Source organism: Bombina bombina, chromosome 3 (genome assembly GCF_027579735.1).
Source record: "Bombina bombina isolate aBomBom1 chromosome 3, aBomBom1.pri, whole genome shotgun sequence".
In the NCBI taxonomy this organism is placed as follows: Eukaryota; Metazoa; Chordata; class Amphibia; order Anura; family Bombinatoridae; genus Bombina; species Bombina bombina.
In genome coordinates, this window is record NC_069501.1 from 1,254,379,205 (window position 1) to 1,254,395,208 (window position 16,004).

Consider the following 16,004-nt stretch of genomic DNA (forward strand, 5'->3'; position numbering starts at 1 on the left):
TGTATAAGTATCATCAAAATACCTAATGTATAAGTATCATCAAAATACCTAATGTATAAGTATCATCAAAATACCTAATGTATAAGTATCATCAAAATACCTAATGTATAAGTATCATCAAAATACCTAATGTATAAGTATCATCAGAATGCCTAATAATGTATAAGTATCATCAAAATGCCTAATGTATAAGTATCATCAAAATGCCTAATGTATAAGTATCATCAAAATGCCTAATAATGTATAAGTATCATCAAAATGCCTAATAATGTATAAGTATCATCAAAATGCCTAATAATGTATAAGTATCATCAAAATGCCTAATAATGTATAAGTTTCATCAAAATGCCTAATAATGTATAAGTTTCATCAAAATGCCTAATGTATAAGTTTCATCAAAATGCCTAATAATGTATAAGTTTCATCAAAATGCCTAATAATGTATAAGTATCAAAGTGCCTAATAATGTATAAGTTTCATCAGAATGCCTAATAATGTATAAGTTTCATCAAAATGCCTAATAATGTATAAGTTTCATCAGAATGCCTAATAATGTATAAGTTTCATCAAAATGCCTAATAATGTATAAGTTTCATCAAAATGCCTAATAATGTATAAGTTTCATCAAAATGCCTAATAATGTATAATTAAATATTAAAAAACAAAAGTAGACCCAATTCACTAAAGACTGGGCACTGCTGATCTGCAGGGTAGTCCAACTGAACTGAATGGTATTCAAGATTGCAGGGATTATGTGACATAAAAGGAAGTTTTAAGATGAATCATTTTCAAGTTGCAAAATATATCATTTAAATTATGGGACATCTTATTTTTATCTATTCTGCTGTGCAGCCTTTGTTTAAAATATAAAAATACTAGGTACAGAAATACAAGCATTGCCACTACTTGTGACAGGGTAAGGTAAATCAGACATTAATGCATAGCATTTTTGTAAAAAAGTTGAAATAATAATAACCGTCCTTTTCCTATTTGGAAATTGCTGAAAGCTATTGATCAATCAGAGCGATTATTCTAATTTGATGAATGAATATTCTAATCGGCAATGCGCAATAGGGGGAAATCATCCACATATGTGTATGAAGCGTGTGCAAAAGAATTTGCCCTTGCGTAGTCCTAAAACAGCAAGTCTAAAATCGCTCATAGTGGATACCGTTCCATATACGCGCTGCGGATATTGATCACGTAACTACAGTTATGAAATGTAGAGACATACAAGAAATACTCCTCCTACTGACAGCCTTGACAGAGAACAGAATTATGGGATTAAATATGGAGGCTTGCGTGCTCCCGAGGGTTGTATGTAGAGCCGACTATGATTGGCGTTGCATAATTAGCTAAACGTTGGGAGTGCAAAAAGGGTAAACTTTGGATTGATTTTTTTATACTAAAATGTAAAAGTATCGGTTTGTTTAAAATGTTAACTTGAAGGGTCCTGTTCCACGTCGTAGATTCTGGTAAGATTGTTTCATTTTACTTCGATGTGTGAGTGTAATGTAAACGAAGAATTCAGGGTCTCAGTGGGACTCCTTTATCTTTATGGAATCAAGGGTTAATATCTCCTGAGGGGGGTTATTAAACAGGGGGGACTTTAATCATGTTTGTTATGTGATTCTTTCTGCTAATTTGTAGTGACGCTTGGGCTCGTGGCTATATCGGAACATAACAGCCTTTTTTGGCAGGCTGCGTCGCTTTTGTGGCCTTGGACAATTTTTTCTGGCCTGCACAGTGTACCTTGTGACTAGGCGTTGTCACGTTCTGCACTCCATTTCTGTATTCATGACCGCGTGGGGACAGAGAGAGTCTGTTTCGCTAGTTGTCTGGGTCACAGGAGGTGGTGAGTGCCCCAGCCATTGGGGGTGTAAGGTGTCGTTTTTATTTTTCTTCTATCTATAATTTTTATCCAAGTTATGGAGGATTCAGATTTTTTGGAGACTGATGTCTCTGATTCAGATTCAACTTGTTGCGAAGAGTATGAGATGGCTCGGGTAATCCATGCCCATCAGTTATGTTCCAAATGCCACTTTAGAGTGCTCTTTTCTCCTGCAACAGGGACCTTAGAGTCCGCTGAGCCATCCCCCGGCGCATGCCCTAGATCCTTCCCTAGCTACACAAGCAGGTGTCTCTAATGCCCTTACCCCTTCTCCGGAAGGCGGATTTTTTCCTCCAGAGATTACAGCACGGTTCCGCATGGCCATATCTATGGCGTTGACGCTTTTACACCTTCCTGAGAGGCAGGTGTTGATGAGATACTGTCTGTGTTCTGTTAACCAGGACTCGTCGGGTGTGGGATCGTCTGGGTCAGATCAGCCATATGGGGAAGCGGTTGCCTCTGAAACATCAGGGGCCCAATCCTCGTGGTCGGGGTCGTCAGTTGCCCCGGCAGAGGTACGTTTTACTTTTCGTTATAGACTGGCGCACCTTCGTGTCCTACTGTGACATGTATTGGCAGTGCTGGAGGATCCCAATCCTAATGGGTTGAGGGATCCTCGGTCTACTGCGCCTGATGGAAAGCTGGGTTAGACGTGGGGGGGATTAAGTTAATCTCCTTGTCTCCAATTTACTTTTGGGTATCTTATTCCAGTTCTGAGCTTCAAGAGTATGGGGTCTCTGATTGGCTGGTCCTGTTAGTGTACCCATTCTCTTGGGTTTTCACCTGCGGGTGCTACCCTATTTTTCTTTGATCCGGCAGGATGGTTTTATTTTTTTCGAGAAGTTCATGTCTGTTATAATTTTTCTGGTGGTAAACTTTTCTTTCTGGAATTTGATACTAGCGATTTTGTGGTCGCTTAAGCACTTCCACGTAAGTTGCATGTTAAGGTGTTAGTACATTGTTGTGTCTGTTGTTCCTTTTGTCGATTCCTGTTGGGGTTTCGATTTTTCTGTGTCCTGGGTCAGTTCTGAATGCCCTATGTAGCAGGCTGGTCCTGGTCGGGCGCTATTTTTGGGTCCTTTAGGCCTATATCACCCATGTGGTGCCGGTATATCTGGCTGTCCGGGTTGGGTGGTGAGTTGTTCATTCGGATGAGGAGTTCGTTATACTCTAGTTCTCTTCGGATCAAATAAGGCTTTTGCCTTTACTAAAGGTTTCCGTGGAGAGAAACATCCATGAGTTTTCACAAAATACTTGCTCCTTGCGGGGCTAAGTCATGGAGAGGAGGCCTTTTCCTTCTTAGACATCAGGCTGGTTCTTGTTTCTTCTTTTGGGTGGGGCAACTGTGCTCAGTCCTCATTGTCCTGTTCCTGATTGTTTGTGGGGTTCCTGAAGCAGATCCTGTTAAAGATTACTCTGTTAGATCCGGAGGTCCTTGGCCTTGGAGTTATGATTTCTCTTGTTAAGTGTGTTCAGTCCACGGGTCATCCATTACTTATGGGATATATTCTCCTTCCCAAAAGGAAGTTGCAAGAGGATCACCCAAGCAGAGCTGCTATATAGCTCGTCCCCTCACATGTCATACCCAGTCATTCTCTTGCAACTCTCAACAAAGAAGGAGGTCGTGAGAGGAGTTAGGAGTTTTTTACTTAATTATTCTTCAATCAAAAGTTTGTTATTTTAAATGGCACCGGAGTGTGCTGTTTTTTCTCTCAGGCAGTTTTTAGAAGAAGAATCTGCCTGCGTTTTCTATGATCTTAGCAGACATAACTAAGATCCACTGGCTGTTCTCGTACATTCTGAGGAGTGGGGTAACTTCAGAAAAGGGAATAGCATGCGGGGTCCCCTGCAAATGAGGTATGTGCAGTAAAATATTTTCTAAGGAATGGAATTGACTAAGAAAACACTGCTGATACCCATATGATGTAAGTACAGCCTTAAATGCAGTAGTAGCGACGGGTATCAGGCTGATAAATGTATGCGCAGTAGAGTTATTTTCTAGGGAATGGAATTTGACTGAGAAAATAATGTTAATACTGAAATAATGTATGAGCCTTAACTGCAGTAGAAGCGACTGGTAGCAGGCTTAGTGATAACTTTACATAACATTTGAAATGTTTGTTTTTAAAACGTTTACTGGCATGTTAATCGTTTTGTGAGGTACTTGGTGATAAATCTTTTAGGGCATGATTTTTTTCCACATGGCTAACGTATTTTTCTGCATGGAAACCGTTATATCAGGTCTCCCACTGTTGTAATATGAGTGGGAGGGGCCTTTTTTTAGCGCCTTGTTGCGCAGTTAAAATTCAATCACAGTCTTCCGGCTTCTTCCTCCTTGATCCAGGACGTCTCAGAGAGCTCAGGGGTCTTCAAAATTTATTTTTGAGGGAGGTAATCAGTCACAGCAGACCTGTGACAGTGTGTTTGACTGTGATAAAAACGTTAACTGTTAAATTGATTATCCGTTTTTGGGTATTAAGGGGTTAAGTCATCCTTTTGCTAGTGGGTGCAATCCTCTGCTAATTTCATACATTTACTGTTAAAATTTGGTTGCTATAACTAAATTAGTTCATTGTTATTTCAACTGTGACAGTTTTTTTTTGTGTTTTAAAAAAAAAAAAAAGCGCAGCAGCGTTTTTTATATTGCTTGTAAATTTATTGAAAGTATTTTTCAAGCTTGCTAGCTTCATTGCTAGTCTCTTTAAACAAGTCTGATACAGATGATTCTGCTTGTTCATTATGTTTAAAAGCCAATGTGGAGCCCAATAGAAATATGTGTACCAATTGTATTGATGTTACTTTAAATAAAAGTCAGTCTTTACCGGTAAAGAAATTATCACCAGACAACGAGGGGGAAGTTATGCCGGCTAACTCTCCTCACGTGTCAGTACCTTTGCCTCCCGCTCAGGAGGTGCGTGATATTGTGGCGCCAAGTACATCAAGGCCCTTACAAATCACTTTGCAAGATATGGCTAATGTTATGACAGAAGTATAGCGGCTCTGAATGATTGTGACACGGTTGCAATCCCAGAGAAATTATGTAGGCTGGATAAATACTTTGCGGTACCGGTGTGTACTGACGTTTTTCCTATACCTAAAAGGCTTACAGAGATTATTAACAAGGAGTGGGATAGACCCGGGGTGCCTTTTTCCCCTCCTCCGATATTTAGAAAAATGTTCCCAATAGACGCTACCACACGAGACTTATGGCAGACGGTCCCTAAGGTGGAGGGAGCAGTTTCTACTTTAGCTAAGCGTACCACTATCCCGGTGGAGGATAGTTGTGCTTTCTCAAATCCAATGGATAAAAAATTAGAAGGTTACCTTAAGAAAATGTTTGTTCAACAAGGTTTTATATTACAACCCCTTGCATGCATTGCGCCCGTCACTGCTGCGGCGGCGGCATTCTGGTTTGAGTCTCTGGAAGAGGCTATTCGTACAGCACCATTGGATGAAATTATGAACAAGCTTAAAGCACTTAAGCTAGCTAATGCGTTTGTTTCGGATGCCGTTGTGCATTTAACCAAACTAACGGCTAAGAACTCCGGATTCGCCATCCAGGCGCACAGAGCGCTATGGCTTAAATCCTGGTCAGCAGACGTGACTTCTAAATCTAAATTGCTTAATATTCCTTTCAAAGGGCAAACCTTATTCTGGCCCGGCTTGAAAGAAATTATTGCTGACATTACTGGAGGTAAGGGTCACACCCTTCCTCAGGACAGGGCCAAATCAAAGGCCAAACAGTCTAATTTTCGTGCCTTTCGTAATTTCAAGGCAGGAGCAGCATCAACTTCCTCCGCTCCAAAACAGGAAGGAACTGCTGCTCGTTACAGACAGGGTTGGAAAGGCAACCAGTCCTGGAACTAGGGCAAGCAGGCCAGAAAGCCTACTTCTGCCCCTAAGACAGCATGAAGAAAGGGCCCCCTATCCGGAAATGGATCTAGTGGGGGGCAGACTTTCTCTCTTCGCCCAGGCTTGGGCAAGAGATGTCCAGGATCCCTGGACGCTGGAGATCATATCTCAGGGATACCTTCTGGACTTCAAAGCTTCTCCTCCACAAGGGAGATTTCACCTGTCAAGGTTATCAACAAACCTAATAAAGAAAGAGGCATTTCTACAATGTGTACAAGACCTCTTAGTAATGGGAGTGATCCACCCAGTTCCGCGGACGGAACAAGGGCAAGGTTTTTACTCAAATCTGTTTGTGGTTCCCAAAAAAGAGGGAACCTTCAGACCAATCTTAGACCTAAAGATCTTAAACAAGTTCCTAAGGGTTCCATCGTTCAAAATGGAAACTATTCGAACCATCCTACCCATGATCCAAGAGGGTCAGTATATGACCACAGTGGACTTAAAGGATGCCTACCTTCACATACCGATTCACAAAGATCATTATCGGTACCTAAGATTTGCCTTTCTAGACAGGCATTACCAGTTTGTAGCTCTTCCCTTCGGGTTAGCTACGGCCCCGAGAATTTTTGCAAAGGTTCTGGGCTCACTTCTGGCGGTACTAAGACCGCGAGGCATAGCGGTGGCTCCGTACCTAGACGACATTCTGATACAAGCGTCAAGTTTTCAAAATGCAAAGTCTCATACAGAGATAGTTCTAGCTTTTCTGAGGTCGCATGGGTGGAAAGTGAACATGGAAAAGAGTTCTCTATTACCACTCACAAGGGTTCCCTTTCTAGGGACTCTTATAGATTCTGTAGAGATGAAGATTTACCTGACGGAGTCCAGGTTATCAAAAATCCTAAATGCTTGCCGTGTCCTTCATTCCATTCCAAGCCCATCAGTAGCTCAGTGCATGGAAGTAATCGGCTTAATGGTCGCGGCAATGGACATAGTGCCATTTGCGCGCCTGCATCTCAGACCGCTGCAATTATGCATGCTAAGTCAGTGGAATGGGGATTACTCAGATCTGTCCCCTCTACTGAATCTGGACCAGGAGGCCAGAGATTCTCTTCTCTGGTGGTTGTCTCGGGTCCATCTGTCCAAAGGAATGACCTTTCGCAGGCCAGATTGGACGATTGTAACAACAGATGCCAGCCTACTAGGCTGGGGCGCAGTCTGGAACTCCCTGAAGGCTCAGGGATCGTGGACTCAGGAGGAGAAACTCCTCCCAATAAACATTCTGGAATTAAGAGCAATATTCAATGCTCTCCTAGCTTGGCCTCAGTTAGCAACTCTGAGGTTCATCAGATTTCAGTCGGACAACATCACGACTGTGGCTTACATCAACCATCAAGGGGGAACCAGGAGTTCCCTAGCGATGTTAGAAGTCTCGAAGATAATTCGCTGGGCAGAGTCTCACTCTTGCCACCTGTCAGCGATCTACATCCCAGGCATGGAGAACTGGGAGGCGGACTTTCTAAGTCGCCAGACCTTTCATCCGGGAGAGTGGGAACTTCACCCGGAGGTCTTTGCCCAACTGATTCTTCGTTGGTGCGAACCGGAACTGGATCTCATGGCATCTCGCCAGAACGCCAAGCTTCCTTGTTACGGATCCAGGTCCAGGGACCCGGGAGCGGTGCTGAAAGATGCACTAGCAGCCCCTTGGGTTTTCAACATGGCTTATGTGTTTCCACCGTTTCCGTTGCTGCCTCGACTGATTGCCAAGATCAAAGAAGGAGAGAGCATCGGTGATTCTGATAGCGCCTGCGTGGCCACGCAGGACCTGGTATGCAGACCTAGTGGACATGTCGTCCTGTCCACCATGGTCTCTGCCTCTGAGGCAGGACCTTCTAATTCAGGGTCCTTTCAACCATCCAAGCCTAATTTCTCTGAGGCTGACTGCATGGAGATTGAACGCTTGATTCTATCAAAGCGTGGTTTCTCGGAGTCGGTTATTGATACATTAATACAGGCTCGGAAACCTGTTACCAGAAAAATTTACCATAAGATATGGCGTAAATATTTATATTGGTGTGAATCCAAGAGTTACTCATGGAGTAAGGTTAGGATTCCTAGGATATTGTCTTTTCTACAAGAGGGTTTAGAAAAGGGTTTATCTGCTAGTTCGTTAAAGGGACAGATTTCTGCTTTGTCTATTCTTTTACACAAACGTCTGGCAGAAGTTCCAGACGTTCAGGCTTTTTGTCAGGCTTTAGCTAGGATTAAGCCTGTGTTTAAGACTGTTGCTCCGCCGTGGAGCTTGAACTTAGTTCTTAAAGTTCTTCAAGGTGTTCCGTTTGAACCCCTTCATTCCATTGATATTAAGCTGTTATCTTGGAAAGTTCTGTTTTTGATGGCTATTTCCTCGGCTCGAAGAGTCTCTGAGTTATCTGCCTTACATTGTGATTCTCCTTATCTGATTTTTCATTCAGACAAGGTAGTTCTGCGTACTAAACCTGGGTTTTTACCTAAGGTAGTTTCTAACAGGAATATCAATCAAGAGATTGTTGTTCCATCATTATGTCTTAATCCTTCTTCAAAGAAGGAACGTCTTTTGCATAATCTGGACGTAGTCCATGCCCTGAAGTTCTACTTACAGGCAACTAAAGATTTTCGGCAAACTTCTTCTCTGTTTGTCGTTTATTCTGGACAGAGGAGAGGTCAAAAGGCTTCGGCCACCTCTCTCTCTTTTTGGCTTCGTAGCATAATACGTTTAGCCTATGAGACTGCTGGACAGCAGCCTCCTGAAAGAATTACAGCTCATTCCACTAGAGCTGTGGCTTCCACCTGGGCCTTTAAGAATGAGGCCTCTGTTGAACAGATTTGCAAGGCTGCAACTTGGTCTTCACTTCATACCTTTTCAAAATTTTACAAATTTGACACTTTTGCTTCTTCGGAGGCTGTTTTTGGGAGAAAGGTTCTACAGGCAGTGGTTCCTTCTGTTTAAATGTTCCTGCCTTGTCCCTCCCATCATCCATGTACTTTAGCTTTGGTATTGGTATCCCATAAGTAATGGATGACCCGTGGACTGAACACACTTAACAAGAGAAAACATAATTTATGCTTACCTGATAAATTTATTTCTCTTGTAGTGTGTTCAGTCCACGGCCCGCCCTGTCTTTTTTTGAGGCAGTTCTAAATTTTAATTAAAACTCCAGTCACCACTGCACCCTATAGTTTCTCCTTTCTGGTCTTGTTTCGGTCGAATTACTGGATATGACATGTGAGGGGAGGAGCTATATAGCAGCTCTGCTTGGGTGATCCTCTTGCAACTTCCTGTTGGGAAGGAGAATATATCCCATAAGTAATGGATGACCCGTGGACTGAACACACTACAAGAGAAATAAATTTATCAGGTAAGCATAAATTATGTTTTTCCATTCCCAATGGGACTGGAGGTTTAGATGATTCCTTCGACATCTGGGGTACCAGGTTGGGGAGCTTTTTTATCTCCTTTATGGTATTCCTATTGGATGTATTTTTGAGGCCTTGATGACGAACTCTTCCTTAAGGGTCGAGACGTCTTAGGCTTCTTCTTTTTTCCCTCTTGGAGCTGGTTGGGGGGTCATCTGTTCGGGAAGTTCGGGCATTTACGGCCTTTTTCTTCCTCCTACTGTTTCTTGTTTGCCCCATGTTTTGGGGCTCTGGAGAATGCGTTTGTCTCCGTTTTTGCCTGGAGCTACCCTTACTAAGATGTGTCGGTTTTATCTGTCGCTAGACAGGAATTTTGAGGCTCATCGCTAGTTCCTTGAGCTGTGGGGGTTTCCGGGAGGTGATCCTGAAGTGATTGCAGGAGATTATTTTATCTTCTCAAGCTGGATTATCTAGTTCTGGGATTTTACTTTGGGGTATTGTCCCTAGAGCCTTTAGGAGATATGGTTGCTGTCTCTGGGATGCTTAGTGATCATCCAGTGTCCAGGGACCTTTGGATGTGGCTTTGGGTGCACCTCCTTGGGTACCGGGTCTCCGTATGAGTTATCACTATTGTTCCTCTGTGGTTATTACTGTGTAGCCGTCTCTGGTGTCCGGATGTTCGGTTTTCCAGACATGTTCTTGTCTTGGATATCTGACCGCATCTATTAGATGGGTCTTGGGCGGTTCAGTTTATCTGGTTCTGAGAATTCCACTTGCCTTTTCAGGGGGTTTTGTTTTACTCCTATCGGAGACTTGGATATAACCCGAGGTGCAGTTTAACTGCCTAAAAAGTGGGAGATTGCAGTCGCAATCTGTTGCAGCAATTTGCACCTTAAAAGGGGGCTTGATGGCTGTTTGTTTTCTACTGGGCTGGCTGTTGCAACCGGATGGTTCCTCTTCAATCGGTATTGCCTTTGCCATCTGTCTGCTGCCGCACACTCCATACCTGTGTTCGGGTGAGCATTTATATTTGGCTTTCTCCTCCCCAGGGGCATACCACTGTATCCACCTAGTGCCCCGGAGGTCTTCCTCTGTTCAGAGGGGTTCCTCCTGCCTTGCGTGCAGGACGTCATGAAGGGTTGGATTCTGGTATCGTGCCCTCACTGTTGGTTCGGGGAATTATTTTTTCCCTCTTTTCTGACATTGCCAGTCACTTTGGTGCTGAGTCTGTTGCCTTGGAGAGGGGGGTCAGATGTCTGTCTGGTTGGTTGAGCCTGGACCACGTATCTTACTTTTGTCATCCCTCCTTAACTGGGGGGCTACAAGAGTGGTATTTTTGGGAACCATTATAGTTTCTCTAGAAATGAAGATATTTTTTGACAGAGGCAAGAAAGTAAAAAATTTTCAATTCATGCCTGGCTCTTCAGTCCTTTCCTCTGCCATCGCTGGCCCAGTGTATGGAGGTTATTGGTCTGATGGTTTCAGTCATGGACATCATTCCGTTTGCTCGTTTCCATCTCAGGCCTCTGCAGTTATGCACACTGAGACAGTGGAACGGGGATTATACGGATCTGTCTCCAAATATTGTTCTAGATCATGCTGCAAGAGATTCTCTTCTGTGGTGGGTGTCTCAGGAGCGTCTTTCCCAGGGAACCTGTTTTGGCAGGCCTACCTGGGTGATTGTGACCACAGATGCCTGTCTGCTTGGTTGGTGAGCTGTCTGGGGTTCTCTAGAAGGTTTAGGGTCTGTGGACTCGGGAGGAATCGGCTCTTCCCATAAATATCCTAGAGCTGAGGGCAATCTTCAATGCTCTTCTAGCCTAGCCTCAGTTGGCTTCAACCCAGTTTATCAGACTTCAGTCGGACAATATAACGTCCGTTGCTTACTTCAATCATCAGGGGGAAACTCGGAGTTCCTTGGCAATGAAGGAGGTAGCCAGGATTATTCAGTGGGCAACGGTTCACAATTGTTGTCTGTCTGAGATCCACATTCCAGGGGTGGACAACTGGGAAGCGGATTTTCTGAGCAGACAGTCTTTTCATCCGGGGGAGTGGGAGCTTCATCCGCAGGTGTTTTCCAGGGTGATTCTCAAATGGGGTCTACCGGAATTGGATCTTAAGGCATCTTGGTACAATGCCAAGCTTCCGAAGTATGGATCGAGGTCAAGGGATCCTCAGGCTGTTCTAATAGATGCCCTAGCAGATCCTTGGAGGTTCAGTCTGGCATATGTATTTCCTCCGTTTGCTCTTCTTCCTCGGGTCATTGCTTGGATCAGAGAGGAGAGGGTGTCGGTGATTCTCATTTCTCCGGCTAGGCCTCGCAGGATCTGGTATGCAGATCTGGTAGAGATGTCATCGTCTCCACCGTGGAGTCTTCCGTTAAGGAAGGACCTTCTACTTCAGTGGTCCTTCCTTCATCCAAATCTCGTTTCTCTGAAGCTGACTGCTTGGAGATTGAACGCTTGATTCTATCTAAGCGTGGTTTTTCTGAGTTGGTTATTGAGACTATGATTCAGACATGTAAGCCTGTGACTAGAAAGATTTATTACAAGATATGGCGTAAATATCTGTATTGGTGTGAATCCAAGTTCTACTCTTGGAGTACAGTTAGGATTCCTAGGATTTTGTCTTTTCTCCAGGAGGGTCTGGAGAAAGGTTTGTCTGCTAGTACCCAGAAGGGTCAAATTTCTGCTTTATCTATTTTGCTACATAAACGACTGGCGGATGTGCCAGATGTTCAGTCTTTTTGTCAGGACTTGGTCAGAATTCGGCCTATGTTTAAGTTTGCGACTCCTCCTTGGAGTCTTAATTTAGTTCTCAGAGTCCTTCAACAGGCTCCGTTTGAGCCTATGCATTCTTTGGATATTAAGTTGTTAACCTGGAAGGTTTTGTTTTTGGTTGCTATCTCTTCTGCTCAAAGGGTTTCGGAGCTCTCTGCGTTGCAATGTGAGTCTCCTTTCCTTATTTTTCATTCTGATAAGATAGTACTTCGTACTGCTCTAGGTTTTCTTCCCAAGGTTGTTTTGGATAAGAATATTCATCAGGAAAATGTGGTTCCTTCTTTGTGTCCTAATCCTTCTTCTTATAAGGAAAGTTTGTTGCACAATCTGGATGTAGTGCATTGAAATATTATTTGGAGGCGACTAAGGTTTTTCGACAGTCGTCTTGCTTATTTGTTGTTTTTTCTGGGAAACGTAAGGGTCAGAAAGCTACGGCTACTTCTCTTTCATGTTGGTTGAGGAGTGTTATTCGCTTGGCATATGAGTCTCCTGGTCAGCAGCCTCCTGAGAGAATCACGGCTCATTCCACAAGGGCTGTTTCTTCTACTTGGGCTTTCAAAAATGGTGCTTCTGTAGATCAGATTTGCAAGGCTGCCACTTGGTCATCTTTACATACTTTTGCTTTGGCTGAGGCTGTTTTGGGAGAAAGGTTCTTCAAGCAGTGGTGCCTTCTGTTTAGGCTAACTGTCTTGTCCCTCCCTTATCATCCATGTCCTCTAGCTTGGGTATTGATTCCCAATAGTAATTATGATGATCCGTGGACTCACCATGTCATTAGAAAGAAAATCAAATTTATGCTTACCTTATAAATGTGTTTCTTTCTTGAAACAGTGAGTCCATGGCCTCGCCCTGTATTTTCAGACAGTTTATTTTTTCATAAACCTCAGGCACCTCTGCACCATATATTACTTTCCTTTTCTCCTTTCCCTTTGGTCGAATGACTGGGGGTTGTGGGTAAGGGGAGTGGTATTTAACAGCTTTGGCTGTGGTGCTCTTTGCCTCCTCCTGCAGGCCAGGAGAGATATTCCCAATAGTAATTATGATGATCCATGGACTCCGTGTCAAGAAAGAAACAAATTTATCAGGTAAGCATAAATTTAATTTCCCCCCCCCCCTTCTCTTTGTTTGGTGGTTGGAGTTCGCCCTCCCTGCGTTTTTTGTCCTGATGCAACCTTGCTTGTTGCGCCTTTAGTTTGGCAAGGGTGCCTTTTACCCTAGCTTGTTGGTCTTTGGATCTCTGTTGAGTTCTTCTTCTTCTTGCTCTTCCCTTCAGGGGGTATGTGGAGGTCTCCTTCCCTCGGGTCGGGGGTAAGTTTAAGTATGGGCTTGGAGCCTGCGGGACTTGTCTCCTCGGAGGCTTTGTGCTTGGTGTAATCTACTGGTTCTGAGTGGTCTCTCTCTAGGGCCTTGCTGGTTTTAACTGATAGGCAGTTACCTGGTCTTTTCAGTTTTTATCCTTCTGTTTCTGGTAAAGCAGTTGTTTTTTGTCAGGTGTTGGGTTTAATTTCAGGCTGTGGTGCCCTCCGAATGGGCCGCCTTGCCTACCCACCCTTTTTTTGCATTCAGTGTCCTCTATAGCTTGGGTATTGTTTTCCCAAACGTAATGAATGCAGCTGTGGACTCTCCCCGTTTAAGAAGAAAAAATTAAATTTTGCTTACCTGATAATTTTCTTTTCTTCTGACATTGTTTTTTGTTTTTTTAAATAAATTAAAAGAAAAAAATTAGACAAGACCATAAAAGGGCATGCAAGAATATACTTTTAAAATTATATATATATATATACGTGTGTATATGTGTATATATGTGTGTGTGTGTATATATATATATATATATATAGTACCTGGCTCCACTCACATCCACCCTCAGCTGATGCAGCCCTGCAGCGGCCCATCTGGAAATCTCCCAGTACCTCAGTAGGCCAATCCAGCTCTGTGTATAGCTAAATACTAGTGTTGCTTTTTTCCTAATTTTTTTCCCCCTATTACTGAATACTATGGGCTCTATTTACCAAAGCCCTACGGCTGCAAGTTCTCACAAAAACTTGCTCGCCGACTGAGGAGATTGACAGCTCCTGCCCACGCGTGATTGGCTTGCGCGGGCAGGGGGCGGGATTTCATGCGAGCGCAAAATTGCGCTCGTGTGCAATGTTGATTACCTGCGGGTAATTTCGCCCCGCCACAGGCAAGCTGAGGCGTACAGGGGCACGTATACTTGCCCCTGTATGCCTCAACTTTGATAAATCTAGCCCTTTATACACAGCTTGAGCAAGGGTTTACACACTTCCGGAATGCGTGATCCGGTCTATAAAAAGCAGAAATATTTTTGCTAGGACATTTTTATTTAAAGGTACATGGAAATCAAAATTAAACTTTTGTGATCTAAATAGAGCCTGCAATTTTAAAAGACCTTTTTTTTAAAATGTATTTCTGTTATCATATTTACTTAGTTGTCTTGGTATCCTTTGTTGAAAAGCATACCTGGGTAGTCTAAGAAACTGCAATGCACTACTGAGAGAGAGCTGCTTTTTCTTCTTAAATGGAAAGAGTCCACAGCTGCATTCATTACTTTTGGGAAATAAGAACCTGGCCACCAGGAGGAGGCAAAGACACCCCAGCCAAAGGCTTAAATACTCCTCCCACTCCCCTCATCCCCCAGTCATTCTTTGCCTTTCGTCCCAGGATCTCTTCCTTGTGTCCTCTGCTTGTGCGTAGGTGATAGGGAGACTAGTCCTAGCTTTTAAGGGCTACTGGTAGTTCATTCTTAGATTAGGGGGAGTTTTATTTTCTTGGGCTTTTTATTTTCCTAGGGATTAGGTTAAAAAAATTTAAATGTGGTAATTTTGATTTTTTTTATTTTCTGTAATGTTAGCCTTTTTTATTTTTTGTAAACTTATTTTTTTTTTATTTTTTTTTTTGTAACTTTAGAATTTATTAGTTTAGGTAATTTGGGATGATTTAAGGGGGTGTTAGGTTAGGGTGCTTAGTTATTAGGTGGCCATGCAACGAAGTTGCAGGACAACCTATTGTTGTCAGGATTATTATTATTATTTTTTTTATTATTCCGCCACTTATTCAAGTGCTTATAAAAACAACAGCATAACTATCTATCCTATTGGGGTACTTGTAAAGCGCAGCTAATCACCCGTAAGGGTCTCAAGGCACTGCTCATTTTATCTACCTCAGAAGGATGAAAGGCTGAGTGGACCTCGCCATGGGATCGAACCTGCAACCCTGGGGTTGCTACAGAGCTCAGCCACAGTGCCTTAGCATGCTAAGCTATCTGTCCGGCTGTGCAACTCAAAAACTCATGAAACTTGGCACAATGCTAGAGATCTGTGCTGTGCATTATCCTGTGCAACATAAATCTTATAAGTCATGTGATCTAGCAGCCATATTGCTTTTTGCAACAAATGTCGACAACCACTTGAAAATCTTCTTCTCCAGAACCGCTTATGTTACAGCTGTGAACTTGCTGTGTGTACTGCTGTACTGACCTAGAATAAAGTTTGTTCAAGAGAAGTGATTTAGTCACATGATCTAGCTGCCATTTTGAAATGTGCAAAAATCTTTAAACATCTTCTTCTCTGCAATGGCTAAGTGCAATGAAGTGCAATTTTGCACATGTGCTCCTTGCAAGGTCCTCTACCAAGTTTGTTCAAACTGCGAATTTCCCATAATCAACATGGCTGCTATGAGCCATTCGCCTTTTTATCGCTGTTTAATTACATAAATTTTCACTTTATGCATTATGTTTACACTATTTAACTATATTACAGTGTAGCAGACACATGAGTACACATAGTCATGACCCCTAAAGGCAATATTGCAGTAAAAATTTGCACTGCACAGTCGCCTTCGTGAAATAAAACGTTTGAAAATTTTCATAAAACTTCTGCAAATTGTAGAGGTCTATAGTGAGCATTAGTATGTGCAATTTGAAAGCCATACAACGCATAGCTTGATGACCATTTCTCCAACATAGGTGTGTCCGGTCCACGGCGTCATCCTTACTTGTGGGATATTCTCTTCCCCAACAGGAAATGGCAAAGAGCCCAGCAAAGCTGGTCACATGATCCCTCCTAGGCTCC

The 16,004-nt window shown here is 43.0% G+C and overlaps 1 protein-coding gene and 1 pseudogene across 3 annotated transcripts in view; both read left to right on the forward strand.

Moving 5' to 3' along the window:
* Positions 1-16,004, forward strand: part of CLPB (caseinolytic mitochondrial matrix peptidase chaperone subunit B) — a 540,105-nt gene that overhangs the window by 480,182 nt on the left and 43,919 nt on the right. The window lies entirely within an intron of this gene.
* Positions 3,057-3,166, forward strand: LOC128655129 (uncharacterized; annotated as a pseudogene).